The sequence below is a fragment of the Alexandromys fortis genome, unplaced genomic scaffold, assembly GCF_014885135.2.
Source record: "Alexandromys fortis isolate MF-2015 unplaced genomic scaffold, M_Fortis_MF-2015_v1.1 scaffold_20, whole genome shotgun sequence".
Taxonomy (NCBI): Eukaryota; Metazoa; Chordata; class Mammalia; order Rodentia; family Cricetidae; genus Alexandromys; species Alexandromys fortis.
This window is the reverse complement of record NW_026067903.1, coordinates 6,880,098-6,905,608: the sequence shown is the minus strand read 5'-3', so window position 1 is coordinate 6,905,608 and position 25,511 is coordinate 6,880,098. Positions and strand designations below refer to the sequence as shown.

General features: G+C 45.0%; 1 long non-coding RNA gene across 1 annotated transcript in view; it reads right to left on the bottom strand.

Moving 5' to 3' along the window:
• The window catches only part of LOC126496889 (uncharacterized), a 319,257-nt gene that overhangs the window by 268,741 nt on the left and 25,005 nt on the right, over window positions 1-25,511 (bottom strand). Inside the window, exon 2 of the long non-coding RNA XR_007590482.1 lies at window positions 21,980-22,388. This is a non-coding gene — a long non-coding RNA (uncharacterized lncRNA). The remainder of the gene's footprint in view (window positions 1-21,979; window positions 22,389-25,511) is intronic.

The window sequence follows — 25,511 nt, the reverse complement described above, 5'->3', positions numbered from 1 at the left end:
AGCTCCAAGTTCAGTAGGGGACTGTCTAAAAAGAAAAAAAAAAAAAGGTGGGAAGTGAAGATACTGACCTCTGGTCTCATCACATACACACAAATACACACACACAAGTATGTTCACACACGGATGTTGTGAATCAACGTTCCCAGAGAGAAACTGTTTTCAACCAAACCTTCACAATGCTGATTGCTTAGGAGAACCTCATTGATTATGGAGTGCTTGAGATGCCACAGTTCCGCAGCTAACTACCATTTCTCTTGGGTTATCCTTACCCCCAAAAGAGCTCTTCCTTGTCCACCTTTGTCTCCAGAGATTGGACCTAATACAATGTGACTAACACACAAAAACCTTCTCAACTCCACTAACTTAGCAGAACTCCGAAACGAAGAATACTAGAACATCTGAGGCCTGGTTGCTCAGCTTGGCGTCAACACACCAACTTCATGCTTCCATACATGTACTTGAAAAAGTTGTGACTTCCTTTGTCCTATTACTATATGAACATCATCAAACTGTTTGGCTTTGTGGAGCATGGAGTTTGGTTTAATATAAATCTGTGTTCAAGGCCACAGTCCCTCACATTCAACTTGTGGAAGGAAACCCCTGAAAAGATTAGAAGGGGCCATTCTGTGGCCAGGTAGGAATATTGCAAGTCCAGAGGCTAGTTACCTAATTTTGAACTAGTTCTAGCCCTAAGAACAGTCATTCCCTGTCCACCTCTGTGGCTAACACCCTGTGACTAATGGATAAAAACCTTTTGGAATCTATTTGCTCAGCAGACAACTACCTTCCACCAACCCCAAAGCTCAGCAAGGATCCTGAGCCTATATCAAAGCTTCCCCCAACTCACTTTACCTGCCTCTCTGGTTATCCACCAATATATTTTAAACTTGCCTTGATTTATGACTGTCTTTGTTCTATAAAATATATGAAACTGCTTCTTTGTTAGAACATGGAATCTGAGAGAACCTAAATCTTTGTTCCCAAACCATAGTCATGCAAATGGGTCCAGAATAAACTCTCATTTCCTTTATGATGAGAGCTGTGGTTTTGAAGGTGACAGGTTCCAGAATAATCTATTTCATGTCCCTTGAGGTAAAAGTTGTGGTTTTACATAGACATGCACATACGTCACTCATACATTAAAAAATTTAATTAAAAATTTTAAAAATTAAAAATCTATGAAAAAAATTTAAAGTTACATGTACTAGTCACTGATCAGGCACCAATCAAACAAGCTTAGAGGCTTCTGTGTGAGAAATGTCGAGAAACTGGACATCTAAAAACCAAGTCAGAGTGCAGTACCCAGGAGCAAGAGTCCTTGCAGTCTCTCTCGCTTCCTGAGGAAATCACAGAACTGATTCTCGTCCAGTTAGGACTGCAGCACACTGAGAGTTATCAGCCCACTTGCTCTCTCCACTCTGCGGTCTCCATGGAAGGATCTCCAGGCCCTCTTAAAGGGACAGGAAAATCATCCAGCCTGCAGCCCATCAGCCGTATCATTAGAATTGCTAGTCAGAGCTGGGGCCCTGGCAGCTCTGACAAGTCAGGCTCAGCCATCCACAGACTCATGTGTTTGAACACGGTCCCCGATTGGCGGCAGTGTTTGAGGAAGTGGGGAAAGTCTTACTAGAGAAAGCACATCCCTCGGAGTGAGCTTGCAGAGTTCATAGCCTTGCCATGCCTGCAGTTTGCTCTCTCTGCTTTGTGCTTAGGGTTGAGGGTGTGATCCTTCAGCTTCCTGCTCCTGTCTCAATGCCTGCTGCCCGTCAGGGTCCTTCCCTGACATGATGGACTCTTCATTCTCTGGCACTGGAAAGCCAAATAAACTCTTCCTTAAGTTGCCTTCGGTCATGATATTTTGTAACAGAAAAGTACCTAGTGCAGTATAAACAGACAAGTGAAGGTAAAAAATGGAGGAAGGAAATCTATTCAAAGTGGCCACATGGGGAGCAGAAGAAAGATGCTTGGGGACCAGCCGCCTGCCTCAAGTCCATCTTTAGGGTTCTGTCTTTAGATTTGGGTTTAACAGGCGGCAAAAGGGACTCACTGTAGGGACCTATTCTCTGTGTAGTCATTGACCCATCATGGTCTCAGCTCCAGGCTCTCCTGCAAGGTGGCCTGACAAGCTGTCGGAACTGCAGACAGGTCCCTTCTCTGGCTGGCACCAGGCTTCAGCCTTTCCCTTCTCCCTCCATGAGACAGATTCCTGCAGAAACTGTGATTTCTCGGGGTTGTTTCAGTAGTCTGACCGCTGAGGGGCGGGGCAAGGTATCCTTTTATAATATCCCCATTCCTGACAAGATCGTTAAAATCAGATGTAAGGACCTAGACCAGCGCTCTCAACTGGTGGGCCAAAACCCCTTTGGTTTCACAAAGGTCTCATATCAGATATCATGCATATGAGATATTTACTTTACAATTCATAACAGTAGCAAAATTACAATATGAAGTAGCAACACAAATAATTTTTATGATTGCAGGGTTGCCACAACATGTCTTTTTTTTTTTTTTTTTTGGCTTGTTTTGTTTTTGTTTTTCGAGAAGATTTCTCTGTGTAACAGTCCTGGCTGTCCTGGAACTTGCTTGGTGGACCAGGCTGGCCTCAAACCCACTGAGATTCTCCTGCCTCTGTCTCCCAAGTGCTAGGATTAAAGGCTTGTGCCACCACTGCCTGGCACATCATGAGTGTCTTAGTTAGATTTCTATTACTGTGAAGAGATACTGTGACCACAGCAACTCTTATAAAGGAAAACATTTAATTGAGTCTGGCTTACAGTTCAGAGGTTTAGTCCATTATCACCATGGCAGGAAGCATGGAACCTGATTTCCCTGCCCCCAAAGGAAGTCCCTATTAAAGTCAGAAACTCCATCTGTCCCTAAAGGATTTTTTGTTTTGTTTTGTTTTGTTTTTTCTAGACAGGGTTTCTCTGTAGCTCTGGAGCCTGTCCTGGAACTAGCTCTTGTAGATCAGGTTGGCCTCAAACTCACAGAGATCCGCTTGCCTCTGCCTTCCGAGTGCTGGGATTAAAGGTGTGCACCACAACTGTCTGGCTTGTCCTAAGGGATTTGAAGGCACCCTGTGCTGGCTAATGTTATGCCAACTTGGCACAAGCCAGAGCCATCTGAGAGGAGGGAACCTCAACTGAGAATGCCTCCATAAGATCAGGCTATAGGCAGACCTGTAGGGCATTTTCTTAATTAGTGATTGATCAAGGAGGGTCGAGCCCATTGTGGGTGGGGCCACCCCTGTCCCAGTGGTCCTGGGGTCTATAAGAAAAATAGTCGAATGAGCCATGAGGAGTAAGCCAGTGAGCAGCTTTCCATGACCTCTGCATCAGGTCCCACCCAGGTTCCTTCCCAGTTTGGGCTTTTGCCTCGGCTTCCCTTTGATGGACTGGGATTCAGGCCATGTAAGCCAAATAAATCCTTTCTTCTTTTGGTCATAGTGTTTCACACAGCAATATAAACCCTAACTAAGACGCACTCCTACATGGCTGCCAATAGCATGATGCCGTGTCTCCTAACGTTCTCCCTCTTCAGAGCTGCGGCATGGATACACATAGCCGTCAGCCTGCAGTTGGCCTCATGCAGCTCTTTTAAGGACAGCTCCATTGCTGCCCTCACTTCTGCTAACATGCCTTTTCTTTTATGCTATAATGCTTTCTAAGAGTCACAATAGCACACTGGGATACATTAGGACATCTTGACTCTGGATTTTAGCACTCCAGGGGCGTCTCTGCCCACAGCAGAAGCAGGAGCCATAATGCATCTCAAGGTCACATAGTCTTCAGGGTTCAGCCCTCTTAGAGCCAGTCCAACTAAGGTTTCCCTGGAAACCCATCTCTATGAGCACCTTCCCCTTCAACATAATGCCTTTAGTATTTGACTTAAGTCACGAGACCCTTGGATCTGAGACCATGTGTGACACACGGCATGAGGTAGAGAAGACTGTTTTTCATTTTGCTTACCCTGTATAAGACACATGCCCAGACAATCAGCACAACTTCCAAGAGTCAATTTGTATTCTGTCGACCTGAGTATCATTAACAAACTCCACCTATCCGGCAGCAAGGAACATCTGGAGGCCCAAGCAGAGATGACGGCTCATTTTTCATAAGCTGCACTGACTCTGAGCAAACTGGAAAGACATCACAGACACCAGAGAGAGACTAGAGAAGGGAAGGAGTGTGCCCTTTCTCCCAGCATCCCTCGGGAGAGCTGTGTTGCCTTTTTGGAGTCTCCTGGGCATGCTGTACCAACATTCAGTCGGAATGTCTTTTTGCAAGTGGATTTCAGATGCTAGGGAAGTGTCCCTCGGGGCCAGCTGGCTGGGAAAACTGGAAGGTACCTTCAGTGCAAAGATATTTCTGCCTAGCCTGAGCCCACACAGAGTGTGTCGGGTGAGCAAGGGAAGGGGGTCATGTCACAGGACAGAGAAAACAGTGAGATATCCAGCTTGCTCAGTGTTCAGAGGATTCAGAGGCTGGTCCATGAAGGTCATGTGTGTACCCTTGGGTCCCACGACTACAATAGTGACATGAGTCTTCCTAAAACCACATGACAGATGAGACATTGGCTGTTCGCTCTAGAATATGAGTGAATCACGACACATTCACGGCATATCTTTGCCTATTCAGCCTCTTAGCTCCTGGGGCATTCCAGAGCAGGGCGCATGACCCCAAGGTCCTCACCCTCTCAGGACCCACAGACTGGGAACAAGAGCATCAAACTTGCATGACTGGCACCCTGGGGAGGGTGTGGGAAACTTGGGATGTAAACAAAGTCTACACACTCCCAACAACAATCCAAAGCTTAGTCTACCAAAGTTCATTCCAGGAAGCCAGTGAGTTTATTGGGCATACCTAGAGAGCATGACTGAGGGGTCATGTCTGGGAGCATGGGTGACCACAAGTCAGTCACACTGGGAAATTTACTAGGCACAAACGGTGGCTTCCCTATGAACAAACAACTGCAAGCCCTTCAAGTAATTGCCCCCAGCCTATATAGCCTGGCACCTCCCAAACCCCCAAGGGCACATAAAATTAGTGCAAAATTCCATACAAATGTCTTAGAGAAGTGTCTAGAATCTTGAGTAAGGGCCCATTCCTTCTTTTCTGAGAGAAAGTCGGGGATCTAAGGACCTGCTCCTGAGGATGGGTTATTATGATGTTAAGTTGGGAGCATCACCCCAGCCCCTGGCATCCATTCCAGCCCCCTGGCCTGGGAGTTGTGTTGGTCTGGACTCCAAATCCCAGCATGCCAGGTCCTCTCCCACAGGGTATTTAAGTGTGCGCCCGGAGGAGGTCCCGGGTTTTGCATGTGCTCCTGGTTTTCGGTCTCCGCTGCCATGCTCCCGGCCACCTGAGAGTTCTGTATTTATTAAAACATGGGCATTTTAATTTGGTTTGATTTGACCTGATTGGATTTCTTTGCACCAGTGGAGCAACTTGTCTTAGGATTTTTCCTAACAGTTACAAGCAGGGACAGGCAAGCTAACGTGCTGCAGGCGGGGGAGGAGGGGCACTGCACAGGATTCAAAAGCTGAAGTGATGTAAAAGTCATGCCCTGGGAGAGAGTGTTCCTGGTGAGGGCAGGGGTGGGGTCAAGAAAGGGCTTAGCTGAGGGCAGGGTAAGAGGAAGAAGAACTCAGGCAGATGGAAAAGCAAAACCAGGCTCCCTGAGACGGCAGAGGAGGCAGCTTCTTGTTCCTTAAAAACACTGTAAAGAGAAATGTTTAAAAGACTTGGGTGGGAAAATCTAAACAGGACTAATGGGAGAAAAGGAAGGACCCAAGAACCCTTTAAAAACATCCAACTCAGAGTCCATTTAGCAGACTTCCAGGCGTGGGTCCTCCCCATCCTGAGAAAACACCTTCCTTTTCTCCACAGCTTGGTCTGCCCTTCTCTCTTTCTGGGATGTTCAATTCTCTGTCCGTTCCAGGGAATGACCTTGATCATCTGTTACACAACCAAACACCAGCACTCCACGTGGGAGTTGGAAGCCAGAGCAGCTGAGGGACCCTCTGTATGATCTCACTGTGACCCCCAAAACAGAGCTTCACCCAGTCACCTAGGCCTTTGTGTGACTCCTTACACTCCCTTCTTAAGCTTCAAACACAAGAGGATGGAGGAGGAGGCCTTTAGGGCTTCTTGTTCTGGCTCCATGCCAGGGCACCGCCCTTCAGCAGTTGGCAGATTCGACTTAAAATTCATCTATGGGCTCTTGCCATTCACCAGCCCACACGGAGTGAAGAAGTAGGGAAAGTCACTCCTAGTTGTTTTATTACAGGTTTCACATGGTCTGAAAAGCTGGGAAGTATAAGAAAGCACACTCACGTACACACACTCCCGAAGCTCCTGACTCACTACTGGTAGTTTATGTCCTTCGGAGGATAGCAGAATAGATGTGTGGTGTTCGGCGTTAGGGGTGTTTGTTTTAATCTATAGAAGCTTGGTTTTCTGCCCTTCACAACGAGGCCTGGAATGGCAGCTTGTTGGGAGGTTGAGACAGGAGGTTTTCCTGGCATACAGAGTAAGTTTAGTGTTGGTTAGTGCAACTTAGAAAGGTCACGTCACAAAATAAAAAGCAAAAAAGGAGTGGAGCCTGGGACATAACTCAGTGGTAGAATACTTGCCTAAAATGTACAAGGCTGGGGAGTCAATCCCCAGGACGGATACACACACACACCCATATGAAACAGTGAGATGGAGAGGTAGTGTTTCTTCTGAGGGTCTTTTGGAAGGAGCTCTTGTTTTTCAGGCTGATGATTTGCTGCTTGATTGGCTTCTGCTTCCTGAGATGTAAAATGCAGGTTCCATGTTTTAGCCTCTGAATTACATCACTCTGGGGAAAGCCCTACTGCAGGTAGGAATCAGTACATTCATCAGGGATGCTTCTTTGAGTTCAGATGCGCCTCCCTCCGGGAGGTCCTCTGGGAACAATGGCTGAGCTTGAGACAGTAAACACAGAGTAAGCTACCCCTGGGCAAGGAAGAAGCAGTAAATGGACTCTCTAGCTAGGGGCCCATGTCCCCATCAAAAAGGCCAACAGATGGGATGGGTGGGGATCTTTTCAGTGATGCTGAAACAGGAATGAGACACTGGGACTCTCAGCATCCAGAGAGAGCGTAGTTTGGATCACAGTAGCTTTTTATACATTTTGAAACCACAAGATAAATGATCTCACTTTTGTTTCCATTTTTCTTTTTCAAAAAATGTTTTGGTTTTGTTCTAGAAGTTTTCTGGTGGGCGTTTTAGGGTCTTTTATGCATAGCATCATATCTACAAACAGGGATATTTTTACTTCTCCTTTTCCTATTTATATCACTTTTTTCTTTCCTTCGTTTGTCTTGTTGCTCCAGCTAAGACTTCAAAGACTATATTGAACAGAAGTGGAGACGGTGCACAGCTCTGTCTTGTTTAGGGTTTTAATGGTCTTGCTCTGAGTTTTCTCCACTTAGGCTGATTTGGCTATGATCTGTCATATACAGCCTGCACTGTGTTGAGATATGCTCCCTCCATCTCGATTCTTTCTACAACCTTTGTAATGAAGTGACGTTGGATTTGTCAAAGGCATTTTCTCATCTTTTGATATGGCTGTGTGGTTTTCATCTCTAAGTCCATGGGCTGGTAGGGATGATAGAGAATCAAGAGCGACTATGGAAGATTATAGTCAGAAAGCATTATGTATGTGTATGAATTGTCAAAGAACAGTCTTAATTAATTTTAAAAAGAAATCACCCTCAAGACACAACACAATATTTAGTTTTTTGTTTTGTTTTTGTTTTTGTAGACAAGGTTTCTCTGTGTAGCCCTGGATGTCCTGGAACTTGCTCTGTAGACCAGGCTGGCCTTGAACTCAGATCCACCTGCCTCTGCCTCCCAAGAGCTGGGATTAAAAGTCACCACCACCCAGCTAAGACTATATTTATGGTAGTCTGACCTCTACTGCTTTGGGAGAAAGTTTGAGTAAGTTCTGCATTTGTTTTTCTTTAAGTATCTGGTAGTATGTATAGGTAAAAGTCATTCAGTCCAGAATTTTTCTTTCTTTGGGGGTTAGAGTTACTGATTTGATCTCTTTGCTCATTATTGGGCTACTGGGATTTTCTGTTTCAGCTGATGTCAGTTTGGGCAGCTGGTTTAAATGGTGGTTTGAATGTGAAATGCCCCCATAGGCCCTTGTATTTGAGCACTTGGTCTCCAGCTGTAGCACTGTTTGGGAAGGTTATGGGTTGTCAGGTGACAGTGGCCATCTAGAGGTTGTGCTGAGTTTATCCCATATGAGGGACTAAGAATTGTACACTCTAGAAAGAAAACCCAGTCACAAGGGAAGGTGATGTGGCAGCTGACAGAAAAGCCACCAGAATAGCTACAACAAATCTGAGGCAGGGACAAGAAGGCAGAGCTACGGGAGAGTGAAAGTGGCAAAGATTTTCAGGGAAGGGGCTGACAGAAAGTAACAGTTACAGATCTGAGGCAGATACTCCTATCAGAAACACACTATTTCCCTCAATAGCAACAAGGAATTGTGATGCACCAGTTTGGAGGGGGGGGGGAACAAATGGACAGATGGGGTGGGGGGGGGGAGGGAGAATGACGACAAAACCTACAAACTCTATTAGGATAGACCAGTGGTTCTCAACCTGTGGGTTATGACTCTCGTGGCTCCGTGGGGCGGGGGGGGGGTGCGGGTAAACAATACTTTCCCAGGGGTTGCATATCAGATATTTACATTGCAATTCATAACAGTAGCAAAGTTACAGTTGTGAGTTTTGGAAATAATGCTATGGTTGGAGGAACTGTATTAGCAAGTTTGAGAGCCACTGGGATAGTCAGACAGTTCCCATCAAGGCGATGAGAGGCCACCCCCAGAGGTGAAAGGCCACCCAAGAGGCTCTGGAAGTGACTCTTCTAGGCTCTCAGACCTAGACCGTTCTCTCTCCATTGCCTTCCTGGTGGAATCCTACCTTCCATAGGCTCCCCAGACCCAGTCTCCTCAAGGGGTTGGGAGGGGAGGGGTAATCCAAAGATCAAGAAGCAACCTTCTTAAAGAGCCCACTCCCTGTTTTCCAGTTGGGCCCATGGTCTTGTGACCCTACTTCGGAAAGGTTATGGGACTCAGGAGGTGGTTTTGATGCAGGAAGTATGTCACAGTGGGCAGGCTTTGAGGTTTTAGAAGCTGCCCTACTTCTTATTCTCTCTCTCTCTCTCTCTCTCTCTCTCTCTCTCTCTCTCTCTCTCTCTCTCTCTCTCTCTCTCCTGCTGCCGGGCCTTCCCTGTCGTCGTGAACTATATCCTTTATTCTGAAGTTGCTTTTGTTGGGCTAGTCTGCCACAGCAACAGAAGAGAAAACAGTGAGTGCACTTCTAAGGCTATGGCCACAATCTGGGTGATAAAATATACTGATGTATACCGCCAGTGTTCTTATGAATCTTCTAATTAAGATTGTGAGAGACATCCCCACTCGGGATTTGGTTTGCTTTAACTTCTATAGACTCTTTAAATGTAAAGTTAAGAGTGATAGACTCTTCTCCTCTTCCTCCTCTCTTCCTTCCTCCTTCTCCTCTTCATCTTCTTCTTACCTCTTCCTCCTTCTCCTTTGTTAGGTTTGATTTGGGGTGTTGTTTATTTGTTCGTTTGTTTTGAGACAGGGTCTAAGCTGCCCCAGATAACCTAGAACTCATGGAAATCTGCCTGCCTCTGCCCTCCCAAATACTGGGATTAAAGGTGTGCGCCACCACAACTGGTTCTATTTCTTTGCTTTTCTTCTTCCTCCTCTTTTTCTTCAGTTTGTTGTTGTTGTTTTCAAGACTGGATTTCTCTGTTTAGCTCTTTATGTCCTGGAACTCACTCTGTAGACCAGGCTGTCCTTGAACTCAGAGATCTGCCTGCCTCTGCCTACCAAGTGCTGGAATTAAAGGTGTGTGCCACCACTGCATGGTTCTTTCTTTCCTTTTAATATGTATGTTCTAGTAAACTTCTTCCTGAGCACTGCCCTCTTGCATCCTATATGTTTTGATAGATTGTGCTTTTGTTTTCATCACCTCATTGTTCTTTTCTTAGTGAGCTCTTCTTTGACCCAATGTTGGTTTAAGAGTATACTGTTTAAATTCTATGTATCCCCTTACTTTCCAATTCTCCTTCTGTAATTGGCTTTTAGCTTCTGTTCCTGAATAAACAAGATACATGATGCAGCTTCAAAGTCTTTTGACTTGCAGGAAGTCACCTTGTTTCTAAATGTTGCTTATCCTATAACATATGCACTTAAAAGTATGTGCATTCTATGTTACTGGTCTCAACCAATATGTCCTTGACATATATGAGGTCTGGTTGGTTTAGAGCAGTGTTCCTCAACTTTCCTGGTGCTCCAAACCCTTAATACGGTTCCTCATGTTCTCCCCAACCATAAAGTTATTTTCATTGCTACTTCATAACTGTAATTTTGCTACTGTTATGAACTGTAATGTAAATATCTGATACGCAGATAGTCTTAGGTGAACCCTGTAAAAGGATCGTTTGACACCCCCCCCCCAAGGTTCTCAACAGGGTGAGAACCACTGGTTTAGAGTGTTTTTGAATCCTCTGTTCCCTTACTATCTCTATATGGGTGCCCCACATATTACTAACAGTGAGATACTGAAGCTTCTATTAGTGCCGTAGAAACAGCTATCAGTCTCTTCAAGTCTGTTGATATTTGCAGCTTACAGTTTGGGCTTCTGTTATTCATAGTGATTTGGTTCATATTCATACGTGATTTGGTTCTAGCATTTTGATGAGCACACACTTTTATAAATATGCAACAGTCTTTTTGTCTGTATAATGATTTTTAACTTGCAATCTTTTTTATCAGGCACTCGCTTCCTGGTTTTCATTCTTTCATTTTCAAACTAGTTGTTCCTTTGAGTCAAGCAACTTTATAGTAATCATCATATAGTTGTCTCATGCTTTCCCTTTTATCTTAATCCAGTTTTTTAAATGTCTCTTTCAGTTGGTAAATTCAACCCACTTTCCTATTGTTTTCTTTTAAATGCCTCTTATCTCAAATCAATTCTTTCAATATAACCATATTCTGTACATGATCAACTTTTTCTCGGGTGTCACCTCATTTTCTCTTCCTTTCTTTATTCGGTATATTTGTTATTTATTACATCAGTGGTTGCCTTGGAGATTGTAGTTACAAACCTGCGAACCATAGCGCAGTGTAGTTTGAGTTACTACCAACAATTTAATAGCTATTGCTACCCCATTTATTGTGTAATTGCTTCCTCTGGACTGAAATATTTCCTCCTGGGAACTCACAAAATTTACCAAGGAGCTCATGAAACAAATAAGATGAATAAACCACCCCACTACCCTCCACACACATATAAAGAGTTTATACACAATGAACACCAACAGCTGGATAAAGGAGGTCCTTCTGCGATGCAGGGACCTCTAGAGATGCAGCTTTTGTGAGCCATGGCCCCTGCGGTGGTGGTGGTGGTGGTGGTGGCCAGAAGTGATCTGGCTGCCATCCTCTGTGAGTACCCTGCCCCCGCTGTGCTCTTCTAAGTAACCTCAGTAAACTCTGCCAAGCTAGACCTGGGTGGGATCATTTCTCTGGTCCGTCGTCAGTGTCCTGTCTGGTGTGGCTCAATGTTTGCTCATGTCTGCTCCACTCCACCTCGTCTGTGTTATCACCATCACATTGCGTCTCCATGCGTTTGGTTCCTCAACGCCGATCATAAAGATCGTTTTATGCATTTGTCTTTTAAATCACATGGGGAAGAAAAGAGGAGGTGGAACCCCAAGTGTAGCTAGCACCAGTGTCTTCTAAGTTACCTGTGTAGTTGCTCTTACTGAAGATCTGTTTCTTTATAAAGCTCTGAGTTACCATCTAATATTCTTACATTTCAGCCTAAAATATTACTGCAGAGCTACTAATGACAGAGTCACATGTTCTTTATCTGAGAATGCTTTAATTTTTCCTTCACTTCTGTAGCTTCAGCCAGATACAACATGACAAGCTTGTTTTTGTTTGGATTTGGTTTTTTTTGTTTTTTTGGTTTGTTTGTTTTTAGGTTTCGTTTTAGTTTAAGACAAAATGTCGCTATGTATCTCTGGCTCACCTGGTCCTTACTGTGTAGACCAGGCTGACCTGGAACTCCCAGATCTGTCTCCTTATATGCACTGGGATTAAAGCTGTACACCACCACACTCAACTGGGTGGGTGGTTATTGCTGTTGTTTTGACAGTGTAAAAATACCAACCCAGCCTCTGCCCACCATGGTCTCTGAGGAGAAGCTGACTGCTGGATATTCAGTGCACTCAGCAGTTGTCTCGCTCTGCCTGCAATATTTTCGCTGGGCTTTGGGTTTGCAGTTTGACTGGAGCCTATCTTAGCACGCTTGTCTTTCAGCATCCTTGATGATCTCTCTAACCGCCATGTAGGCCAGCCCTTTCACACGTCCAGCTTTTCTTTTTTCCAATTTTCTTTATTCATATTTCCCCGTTTTCTCCAAGTATTGCCAAAGCATGTGCATTGATTCCCATATAGATCAATATGTGCATTGATCCCCACATAGTTTCCTTAGTTCTGTTCACTTTTCTTCTTTCTTTTGTATTTCTGCTCCCCAGACCGGGTGCTGAACTCAATCCCTCCAAATCGAAACACTCCCTCTTGGTGGGGGGGGGGGTGCTTAAGAATGAGCAAGCAAGCAAAATTTATACTGTTCAGGAAGTAAACAACCTCCACAGTCTCAGGAAGTTCCCGAAGTTACAAGATTCACAAAATACCTCCCCCAGGTTATGTAAGCAGTAGCAATTGCTGGAAAGAGGACAGTTTGCTGAGGGAGCTCCAGGGCACAGCCTTCCTGAGTCATCACCTGTGCTTGCTGAGGCAGGCCCTTCAGTGAGGCAGCTGTCTTTGAGTCTTCATTCATGTTCCTTAAATAGCTCCCTCCCCATACTCCTGTTTAAAAAAAAAAAAATTACCTCAAAAAACACACTGACTCACTAGGGCAGACTGGAAGACTTGGGTGGAATCCTTTCTTTGGTCTGTTGTTGGTGTCCTCTATGGGGTGACAGACATTTGTTGAGTCCCCCCCCCCCCCGAGAAAAGTCACACAGCATTGAGCAATCCCAATGGTCTCGTGGACTCCACACTCTCTGCCTTCGCATCTGTGCCGCTGGAGCATCTAGTGAATGGTCCCTTTAGCTATTGCTCTTTCCCTTCAGTCTTCCTACTCTGTTTTGAAGTTTTCACTTACTTGAATATGTTCCCTATTTATTCATCCACCATTTTTCTGATTGCCTTGTTCATGACCTCCTTTACCTCACTGAGCATAGAAAAAAAATCTAGTTTGTCTAGTAAATTCAATGTCTGAACTTCCTTGAAGGAGCTTATGTTGCTCTCTTTCTTTTCATGTTGGGAAGTGGATATTTTAAATGTTTCAGTACAGCAACTCTGGAAATGTGATTTTTGCTCTCCCCGGGGATACCTAGTTTTATCTGTTAAGGGCTTTGCCCATCTATCCATGTGGTGACTTTTCCAAACTATTTCTGCAAAAATCACAGGCCTTATGCTATGGGCTCGCTGAAGTCCCAGCTCCATGGCCTAACTGCCCGGAACTAATAAGAAAAGGGAAAGGAGGCAGTGTTCTGTCCCTCTGACTTCTTTGGACAGATGCTGTTTCAGCCTGAGCGAGCTAAAACACACTAGCCAGTCTTTATGCTACTCCCTGGGGCCTGCATCTGACAGGGAGGAACGCAGTTCCATTTGGAAGACAAGGTTTAGTAGCTGTCCTGGCAGCAGCCAGCCGCAGCACTAATGCTAGCCATGAGAGGCTGGTAGTTGTGACACAAAACAGCAATGCTCACCATTCTCTTTTTTTCTCTCTCTCCCTTTTTTTCATACACATGTGCATACATATGTGCAGTGTGTGTTGTGTGTGTGTGTGTGTGTGTGTGTGTAGTGGTACACATATATATGGAAGTCAGAGAACAACCTCAGGTGTCATCCCGCAGATGCAGAGAGTGTGAGTGTGTGTGTGTGTGTGTGAAAGAGAGAGAGAGAGAGAGAGAGAGAGAGAGAGAGAGAGAGAGAGAGAGAGAGAGAGCACATACATACAGAAGTCAGAGGACAACCTCAGGTGTCATCTCCCAGATGCAGAGTGTGTTTGTGTGTGTCTGATCTGTTTTGTTTGATCCCAGTGGTCTTGAGTTTTGCCAAGCAGTCTTTACTAAATGAACAGTTGGCTTCCAGGGGGCCTACCTGCTCCACCTCATTTTGCCATAACTGGGCACAAAGATTGTTGTGTAAAGTGTTTCCTCTGGGATTGAAACATTCCATCCTGTAGAGAAGCTTCTTAAACAGGAAAATAAACAACTCAAAATAGCTTCAGGAAGTCCCTGAATCTGACCAGATTCAATAGGCTCCTCTCTTGCAGAGTAACCAATAAAGAGTCAGTCTCAGACAAGTCAAGCTGCAAGACTCTGAGACCAGACCAGCTGAAATCACTTAGACGAGATATTTTCTAGCCTGTAGAACTGTCTGCAGACTGCACTGTGTGCTCCAGGTTCTTCGTTTTTGTGAGATGTGACCCATGTTGGGGTAGGCTCTGGTGATAGAGCTGTCTTTGAGTCATTTCTGCTCCTGGTTCACCGAGCTGGACGTTGGTCTGTCTCGGGTTCCCTATGTGAGAGGAGGAGACATGTGTGTTGCATCTCCCCAGGAAACGTCTTGTCACATGGGTGCACTACACTGCCTTTGACTTTACATGCATTTGAGGGGATCTGAACTTGGGGCTTTATGCTTGTGAGGCAAGAACCGTACCTACAAAGCCATCTCCCCAGCCTGGCCAGCTATTCTATTCATCAATCAGTGCCCCTGAATACTTCAAGAATTTTACTAGATTCCAGATTTTCCAAATAAGTTGGAATTTCAATTTACCAGCTTAATACTTTTAAGAAAAGACCAATTCCTAGATTTTCATATTCTGCCTATTTCTGTGACACATTGCATTCTACCATTTTGTGGCTGGCTCTATTCTTTCTATGCTTGCAATTGTATCCTCTTTGGAAATAAGTTGTCGTTTATTTCCAGAAAATCTTCAAATGAGTTCATTCAGCAACATCTTAACCCCTTGTCAATATCCCCCATGTTGAAGATCCTATGTGTGACACTAATTTCTAGAGATATATATAAATGTCTACTCGTCTCAGAATGGAAGCCAATGACAGACCAAAATAAGAATTCTGCCAAAATCCAACTTGGTGAACCCATGAGTTTTATTGGGGTTACTTATAAAAATATGGGTATATTAGTTATTTTTAGGCTGCTCTAATAAAATAACATGGCCGAAACAACTTACAGAGGAAAAAGTTTATTGGAGATTATGGTTCTGTTGGGTTAGAGTCCATGATGGTGGAGCAGAGGCAGCAGGAGCTGATGCTGAGAGCAAAAGCAGTCTAATTACATCTTGAACTATAAACAGGAAGAGGAGAGAGTGAGCTCAAAATGGCCCAAGTGTTTAAACTCTCAAAGCCTGGCTTCAGTTACATACTTCCTCCAACAAGGCCACACTTTGTAAGCCTCCCCAAACTGCGCCACCAACTGGAGACCAAGGCCTCAAATGCCAGAGCCTATGGGGGACATTCTCAATCAAATCACCATGTTCCAAACTCCCTGGCTCCCATAGGCTCATGGCCATATTATAAGGGAAAATATGTTTAGTCCATCTTCAAAGGCCTCCCATGGCTCTGTCACAACACTGTTGAAAAGTCCAAGTCTTTTCTGAGAATCAAGGCAATCTCTTAATTGTAACCCCCTGTAAATTCAGAAGCAAATCACATACTTCCAAAATAATAATGGCACAGAAAATACATTGCCATCCAAATGGGAGGAAGAGTGGCATAATGAGTAAATAATTGGACCAAATCAAGAGCAAAATCCAGCAGGGAAAACTAAATCTCGCAGCTCCATGTTTAATGTCAAATGGCTTAGGCAGCTCCACCCCTCCAGCTTTGCCGACTGCAGCACACATCTCTCTGGGTCTGATTCTACTCCGCAGATGCAGGGGTCCTTAGCGGATGTCTCACAGCCCCAGCATCTCCAGCATCCTCTCCAGTGCAGCCCAGGGGTCCCCTTCACAGCTAAACATGGTGGCCTCTCAGGGCGTCCCTTGCCACATTCTGCCTGGCCTCAGCAGCCTTCTGAAACCACGATTCTATGTCCCCTTTTAGAGTCCTGACTCTTACATCACCGTGTGGGTGATCCTGCAAAGTTCAGCTGCCAGCTGGGCCGCTTGAATTACATTTAAAAGCAGCTTTCATTTGTTCCTTTCTACAAGTAGAAAATTCCTTAGGCCTTTTCCTTACACAAGTAGGATGCTTATCTGGATGAGGTCTTGCCCTGAGGTCTCACTCTTTCCTTTATTCCAGTGCTCCAGGCCTCTCTTTTAATCTCAGCACCTCTTTTGTATTACACTTGCCTGCAACATTGAGTTTCCTGGTGCTTTATTTTTCCCTTCAAACTGTACATTTTTCAATCTCTTTCTGCCTTCTTTTTCATTGTAGACCATCATGTTAGATCTCAAAAACCCAGGACAAATGGCTAGATGAGGTGCATACAGCATACCAAATGGGACACTGGCCAGATCTCCCAGCATCCCTCAGTACCTAAGGCTCCTCCCAGCACTTCTCACCCCATCCCCTACTGTAACATGAGGGCCGACTTGTTGGGGTTTCTGTCCTGCCCAGTTCCCATTGCCGGTAAGCCCCAAAGAAAATCACACAGAGGTCTACATTAGAGATAAACTGATTGGCCCATTAGCTCAGGCTTCTTATTAGCTCTTGTAACTTATATTAACCCATTTGTATCTATGTCAGCCACATGGCTCAGACCTTTTTCAGTGGCTGCAGGTCACATCCTGCTTCTTTGGTGATCTGGGCAGGACTGGGGAAGAATGGGTTTCCTCCTTCCCAGCATTCTCCTGTTCTCATCGCCCCTCCTTTACTTCCTGTCTGGTTGACCCACCTATACTTCCTGCCTGGCCAATCAGCATTTATTTAAAACATGATTGACAGAATACAGATAATTCTCCCACACCACCCTACCCTAAACCTTTCCCTTCCAGGAGCTGGGCTTCTCCTTCCCTTCCCCAGCCTGAATGCTGTATCACTCAGCCATTTTGGTTACACTAGTTTCTTGGTCTCTCGGCCCACGTCTATACCTCCTCTCTTGCTCTTCCTGCCCCTCTCTTCTCTCATGGTCGGGTTTAGTCTGCCACCCATGTTCAGCCTGGACTCTTCCCTCTGCCTGCTTTCTCCCTTCTATCTATAATAAAAATCTTCTCCACACTTTAGGAGTCATCATGCCGTCCTCCTTCTATTTCATTTTTTTCCATTTACATCATAAGGATGTTTACTGATATAACCTCACAACACGGTATTAGGCTGTTTTGATATCCCCACTGTCAACTAATTGAGTCCATTACTTTTAAATTTAGCCTCAGAAAAGTTCTTAGGACATGAGCAGAAAGCAATCACATTTTTTTTTTTTTTGCCAAAATATCACAGGAACAGACTCTGTCCTATTGCTAATATTGCTCCCTTATAGAAGCTCTTGAGCTGGGCCTTCACAGTCTGCACCGCTCTTGGCACTGCTGTCTCTGCACCACCAAGGCCCTTGTACAATGGGCTATTATTTGAATTACAGCTTTCAATCATTTTTCTAGTCCAAAGTCTTCACATTTCTCCCCAAAAGCACATGGTCAGGCCTGTTACAGCCATGACCCACTCCTTGGCACCAACTTCTCTCTAGTTAGTCTACTATTGTTGTGATAAAATGCCATGCGCATGGAATTTAGTCTTTGAAGAGTTTATTTGGACTGATGGTTTAGAGAAGCAGAGTCCATCATTGTGATGTATAGTCAGAGCTATGAGAGCCAGAAGTTGAGGGCTCACATCTGGCACTGCAAGCAGGAAGCAGAAATGATGAGATTACAAGTCTTTACACTCTCAAAGCCTGCCTCCAGTGACATATTTCCTTCAACAAAGCCCCACCTTCTAAGTTTTCCCCAAAATAGCACCACCATCTGGGGACTAAGATTTCAAATGCCAGCGCTTACTGGGGACAGTCTCATCAAAACAACCACAATACAGGAGGAGTCACTTATAGGAGCAGAAATGACTCAAAGACAATAGCATCACCAAAGCCCATCCCATTGTGAGTGACAGCTCATAAACTCTGGAAACCTAGAGTGGACAGCACATTCTAAGGGCAGTTCAACAGGCTGGAGTGTGTCCTTTTCAGGGAGCTCAGCTGGTCGGTCTGAGCCTTTTCATGTAGTCCAGCTGCCTCTGCCACTTCCAGGAGGCTCTGTTCTCTGCTTCTTCCACATATCTTGTCTGAGGGTGTCTCTCAGAAGACCTTAGTGTTGCTATATACTAGGGTGGGGGGCATAAGGCTAGTGAATCTGGTCAGTTTCCAGGAATTTCTGAAGCTTTTAAGTTGTTTACTTCCGGTTTCCCTGAAAAGCAGAGCGGCTGCCTCCCCACAGCCTACTGTTTCACTTCCTTCGTAACATCCTGAGTCTTAACAAGCTTCCCTACAAGAACTTTCTAAGGAAATCCCCACATCCACCTCCCTTCATGTGTCCCCTGGGCTTTGTCCTTTCCCTCCACCATGAAGGGGCAATACTTTGGGGGCTTCAGTTTGTCATACATTAAACTTGTCATTTTTACTTAGTCATTCCCATAGGTTTACAGATTTTTTTCTATTATGATATTTAAATTTTTATCTCAAAATTTTTCATAAAATATATTTTGATTATATTCTTTCCCATTCCCTAAGTTTTCCCAGATCCTTTCCATTTCCCTACCCAGCAAACTTCATATTCTATTTCAAAAAAAGACAAGAAAAATTTTTCAAATGAAAATCAAAACAGACCAACTAAAACAAAAGAAAAGACAAAAATGAAAATAACAAAACAAAATAAAACAGTAACAAGCATAGGCAAACACACATACAGAGGAAGAAAAAAAAAACAAACATGGGGTATTGGCCAACTACTCAAGCTGAGAGGGTGGGGGGGGCTGCCCTAGTGTGTGGTTTATATACTCAATGTCACTTCATGGCAAATAAACAGATTTTCTCTCCCAGCAGATATCAATTGCAAGTAGCTTCTTGGTTAGAGGTGGGGCTTCTCTTCACTTCCTCTCTCAGTTCTGGGATTTTGTCTGCTTTAAACCTGTGCAGGTCTTGTGTGTGCTGTAACAATTCTCTGTGAGTTCATATGTGCATCAGACCTGCTGTGTCTGGAAGACGCTGTTTCCTTGAAGTGGTCCACACCCTCTGGCTTTTACAAGCTTTCTGCCTCCTCTTTGGCGTAGATCCCTTAGCCTTGAGGGTAGATTATAGTGAATCCCAGTTTATCCCTGAGTCAATGGCGCTCTACTCCCTTGAGTTCTGGAAGAGGTTTTGCTGTTGTTGTTTTGTTTTGAAAGTTTGAGGATTGGAGTCTCGTGACCGTAGCCCTGGGTCCTCCCACAGGGTCATCCTGCCAGCAATGCCATCCATCATTTGTAACCTGAAGAAACACCCTGGAGACAATAATAGTTTATCTCATTTGTTGGAGTTGACCAAAGGACCTGTTCTGGTACTTATTTTTTGTTGTGGAATTTAATTCACTAATATGTCCCTTTTATATTAATTTGTCCTGCTTTTCTGAATTTCACTCTATCCTGCTTTTTACCCCGAATTACAATGTTTCTGTTTATATCCACTAAAAATTGCAAACCACACAGCGGCCTGAATTTGCTTCACTGTAATCTGGTATGCCTCCTATGTCTTGACATGCAGGGTCTTCACATTGTGTTTCTTTGGTTATTTAGCCATTGCATTTCCAATTTTCTCTTTGACTCAACAGTCATTTAAGAAATAGCTGGAGTGTGTTGTGGCAGTTTTCATACGGAGGGAGGTTCTTCCTCTCTCCTGGTGCTAACCTCCATTTTCACTGCCCTGGGTCAAAGCAATGACCTGTGCAATTGGAGTAATTTCATTTGGAGGAATTTCGCTGCAAGTTTTTTCTTCTTTGTTGCCTAGTGAGAGAAAGGCTTTTGCAGATGTCCTGTCTGCACTGGAAAAGGCATGACTCTCAACCTGAAGGGCACAACATTTGTCATGCTAGCTCTTAAGTCATCCTGCTAACTCCATCACTTAGAGTTCCCATGTCCTCATGGACATCTTAGGCACCTAGACCTTTACTTTCATTCCATTGTGACCAAATGCCCCAAAACAGCAACTTAAGGAATGGGGTTCATTTTGGCTCACAGTTCAGGGGACACACTCCTGCATGGTGATGAAGAAGCTATGGTCATGGGAACAGGTTAGTCCATGGTGACAGGTGTGTTATCCCTTCTAGCATAGTGCCAATCAGATAGCAGAGACAGGATTGGAAGCTAGAAGATGGGACTATCCCCTCAAAGGTCTAACTTCAGCTGTCCATCAATGCCAGTCCGGCCTGACTCTCCCCAAACAGCTCCACCAGCTGGAGACCGAGTGTTTAAATCCATGGGTCTGTTGGGGATAGTTGACAAACAAGCAATAACACTGAGCTATGTGCTCATTTTCCACTCTTTCCTAATTTCTTTGAAAATTTTATTATATTCACAAACACAGTAGAAGAAGCTAGTGTCAGTCCAGAGCCTGTTGTTATCCTAGAATGCTGTTTTTAGGGCAGAGAAGTGGGGCTGGTAGAGTTCACTAAGGAAAGGAGGAGCCCTCAGGAGTCCTCGGAGGGAGCTCTTTGTGCCTATGGACCTGGAGCTACTCACTGCCAACCCTCTGCTCATTGTTCCCACTCTGGTAAGTGATGGAGACAACCTATCCACACAAACCAAGAGGGAAATTGCACATAACTATGGTACTAAGATTAAGGAATTAAAACAGCTGTAACAGGAATGAGAGACGGCTGAGCGAGTAAAGTGTTTGCCATGCAAGCTTGGTGACCTGAGTTTGATCCCTGGAACCCACTTGGAAAAGCTAAGCATGGTGGTGTACCCAGTAATGCCAGAACTACAGAGGCAGAGATACGTGGACCCCTGGGGCCCGCTGACCAGCCAGCCTAGCCTACTAGACAACCTCCAGGCCGTTGAGAGATACTCTCAAAACATCAGGTGGATTAGTCTTGAGGAGTGGCACTCAAGACTGACCTCTGGCCTTAAGACACAAGCAAACAAATGCACACACAGGACTGCGCTCGCACGCAAGCATGAGAACACAGATCGCAGACACAAAGAAACGTGCATTCACGTGAAGGCTTGAGAACACACACATACACACTAAACAGATTGCAATACCAACACCCATGCTGTAACACCACATCCATCGTCTCCAAAGCTATGAGCCATGGATCCCTGTAACTCCTTCAAGGCCCTTTTGACTTAATTTGCATTTCCGTGATACAAGACTCGGGCTATGCGCAGCGTCCATTTATTCTTCCAGTGTAAAATGAAAAGGCAGCTCATTTCTACTCCCCTCAATAGCACTCTCCTTTTTTTCTTCCAGTTATTATCAATCTTTAAAATCTTAGAACCAGCTTCGTGTTATCATTATTAATATCTCTTAACAGTTAGTATTGAGATAATAAGGCATACATCATTATCAAAACAGAATAACACAAATCGCAAACCTCAATAGAATACCTTCACATGCTCACCGCACAGGCAAACTTGAAAATTCTAATAATACCATTTCCATAAACACCATGCTGTCACAGGAATTCTCCTGTGCCCAAGGAAGCAGAAATTAGCACAACTCTGAAAAACTGCTGGGCCTCATCTGATAAAGCCGAACACTTGCTTCACCTCTCAAATGTTTTATTGTTGATTTCATTTCATATATTTACATAGTGAATTTTAGTCATTTTGCTCCCAGTTCCCCATCTCATCCTCCTCCCACTCCCACCAGAACCCTTCCTCTCAGGAGGTTGTCCACCTACCTGCACTTCTTCTTGTCTGTAGTCCACTGGGTTGAATTAAAGTTTCATGTCAGAGTGTAGGTGGAAGGCTATTTATTGGCGCACGGGCGGTGTATCTGTGGTTACACGACTGAAGAAAATGACTGCAGCTGCAGCGACCAGGAACAGCCAATAGTCCCATGGGCCCCTGCTCTATCAGGGATGAGTTGTCGAAAGGCTCAACCTTGTGTTGGTCTTGTGCGGACAACCACAAAGGAACTGAGTTCATGAGGGCAGCAGCTGAGTCACGTCCAGAAGATGTCTACTTGCTGCACGTCTCCCCATCTTCTGGCCCTTACACTCCTTCCACCTTTGTAACGCCTGCACCTGCGTTACTCTCTCTGTACAGTTCTCGAGTCATTGTACCATAGTACATGAGCCGGGCAAGGGCCTGGAGATTGAAAGAACACACAAGAGACCTGGGTCATTCGAAAGGAGATCAGCCAAATGCCATTTATTCAGTCTTAGGAAAAACCTTAAATACCTAGCTGCTGCACAATGGAATACCCCCCCCCAAGCAGGTGGGAAATTACCATGCCCAAGGAGTCAACAGTGCCCTATATCTAATCACCAGGGGGTCCGAGGGAGTGCAGGAACAAACAGGAAACACTGGCTGGCCAGAAACTATTCTAAAAATGAACCCCAGGAGCAGGGGTAGACCCATGGGCCCTACACACCTTCTCTCCTGTGATGTTCCCAGAGTCTTTGAGGACATTATAGAGGACATTAAGGCCAAATGTAGGAGGAGGGCCTGCTTGTTCGTCACAGCCGCTCAACTAGCTTAGCCCCAAAATAACCACACAAAACTGTATTAATTAAAACACTGCTTGACCCAATAGCTCTAGCTTCTTATTGGATAACTCTTACATTAATTTAACCCATTTCTATTAATCTGGATATCACCACGTGGCAGTGGCTTACCGGGTAAAATTCCCAGCCTCTGTCTCTGGTGGCTCCATGGTGTCTCTCCAGCTTTTTCCTTCTCCCAGCACTCAGTTCTGTCTTCCCTGCCTACCTAAGTTCCAGCTAAGCCTCAGCTTGATTCGTCATGTGACCAAGTGTTCAGTGTCTTCAGCAACAGGGGTCTTTACCATCAATTTCCAGTGAGCAACTGAGAATAATGGCAATAGCCAAATTATTTGGGGGAACTCTGTGACTTCCCTGGCTGAAAACTTGTAGGGAGCCATATCTGGCATTAATATTTTTACTTAATAACCCATGGCTTCTATAAGGAGCATTATCTGTCCATAGAGGATACCTCCATTCAAGTTTCCTTTTTAAAATATCTATTATATTTTAATAGGCTTATAAAATAGTAACTTTCATTGGGCTTGGCATTTGCTTTTCTTATAACCAAAAAAAAATGCTACTTCTAGTTATACAGCCCAAAGACATGCAGGCATTTGTGTCTCGGAATATATATTCAAGAAAAATCACAATGAGGGGATGGCTCAGGGGATGAAGTACTTGCCATCTATGCCTGTTGACCTGAGTCTCGTCCCCAAGAACCTATGTAAAAAAGCTGGGCACAATGATACATGGCTGGATCCCAGCATGGCCCTGCTTTCCCCTCTGGACGTGCTCTTCCCACGCATGGAGCACACAGGCGTCCACACGGCTTACCCTGACTTTCTTCTGGCCTGAATACAAAGACCAGCCCATGTCAAGGTCTCTTTAGACCACCCTCTATAAAGCTCCTTTCTTCATTCCTGCATTCCGTTCCCTAATAATTATTTTAGTTGTTCATAGGACACACTATTTTCTCACACTACATGTGGCTAGTTGACTTATGCAGTCTCTGTTTTCCTAGCTGGCCATTACCTGGAAAGCAAACGTTCCACAAGAGTTAGGGACATCCTTCTGTTCAGTGCTCCATGAAGGTAGAGCTGTGCTCCTGTTGGGTGCCTTGCTATTCTCCCAAGTTCCTAGAATAAGTTCCCTAAAAGCCAGAGCCTCAGGTTAAGCTCTGATGAACAAGAATGAAGGGGAAAAGAATGAGCCAGGGAAGAAAGGGAAGGAAAACAAGACAGTCCGGACCAAGTGGGAGTCAGCCAAAGAGCACAGACTGCTGGAGCAAGGCCACAGTAGGTTCGCTGGCCCTGGTGGTTGGCCGTGATCTGGTCTAAGAACACTACCGTGTCTGTATTTCACAGCCACTGGAATAGTTCCCGTCCCCGTGTAATGTAGGTGATGATGTTAGCTGTCCAGAGGACTGCAGAGTTCATTCCCCGGCAGGAATAAAGAACTGAATGGCTGGAAATAACAGAATACGCCAACAGCACTGCTACCAATGGCACTTGGTAACAGTGGAGGAGAGGGGAAAATAAAGGAATGCATGCTGGGTGGCAGAAACCTAAGGCTAGCAGTCCATCAAACATGCCTGCTCCGGTATTTTATAGGGCCCTTGATCTCTCCCTTCACTCCATGGACTCCATCTAGGTACATCCCTGTGCCTTCCTGACAGTTTTCCTGGAAGCCCTCTGGGAACAAGCAGTAGCCATTTCAGAGAGCCCACTTTTCCATTCCTTGTCCCTAGAGCTGTGCTGTACTCTGCATGGCTTCTAGGCCAGACTTTGGAGTGAAGCTGCTCCCACAGGATAGGTCTATGACCTTGTGAGAGGCTCTCAGTGACTGGGCTCTAGACCCATGGCAGGGGTCTCACAGTCAGGGGTCATCCAGGAGCCATCCTGAGCATCATGAGCAAAGGAGCAAGCGAGTGGCCAGGACCAGATGAATCCAAGATGAAGCAGAGTTCAGGGACACAGGGGAGGTCTCATGGGGCACTTGGTACAGATGTGCCTTTGCCAACTGATCAGAAATGCCACTTCACCTTCTGTTTGCCCTTTCGTTTTCCCCTTGCTGTGTGCGAGAGTGTGTGCGTGCGTGTGTGTGTGTGTGTGTGTGTGTGTGTGTGTGTGCATGTGAGTGTTTGTGTACATGCAGGTGAGCATGCTCATGTGTGTGTAGAGGTCAGAGATTGTCTGACATCAGGTGTCTTCTTCAGTTCCTCTCAACCCTTTGGTATTTTTGTTGTTGTTGTTGTTTCATTTAGTTTTGTGAGACAGAGTCTCATCTGGAACTTACTAATTCAGCTAGACTGGCCGGCCAAGGTTAGAAATAAGTTGAGAGTCACAGAGAAAGAGACCCCCAGTCCAATGGAAGTGACTGGAGGGGCAGAACTTGCTCCTGATCAAGAGTGTGCTCCAAAGAGCACAACACTCAGAGACTGAATGCACCTGGTTTTTATTCTAACTCAGGTGGTAACTGTGTTTCCCCCATTGGCTGGGGTCCGACCTCACAGTCTTACTTGATTGTCTAGTCCTGAAGGAACTGGCCAGAGGAAATGAAGGGGAAGAGGTCAGCCACTTAATCACAGGATGCAGTAGGACCTTTGTGTAAACAGAGGTTTTACTGAGGAGGTAGGCCGTTAAAACATTTGCATAAAAGTCTTACAAGGTGGGGGAGATGAAAAGATTTAATTCCTTACCATAAACACAAGTTTTACAGCATTTCT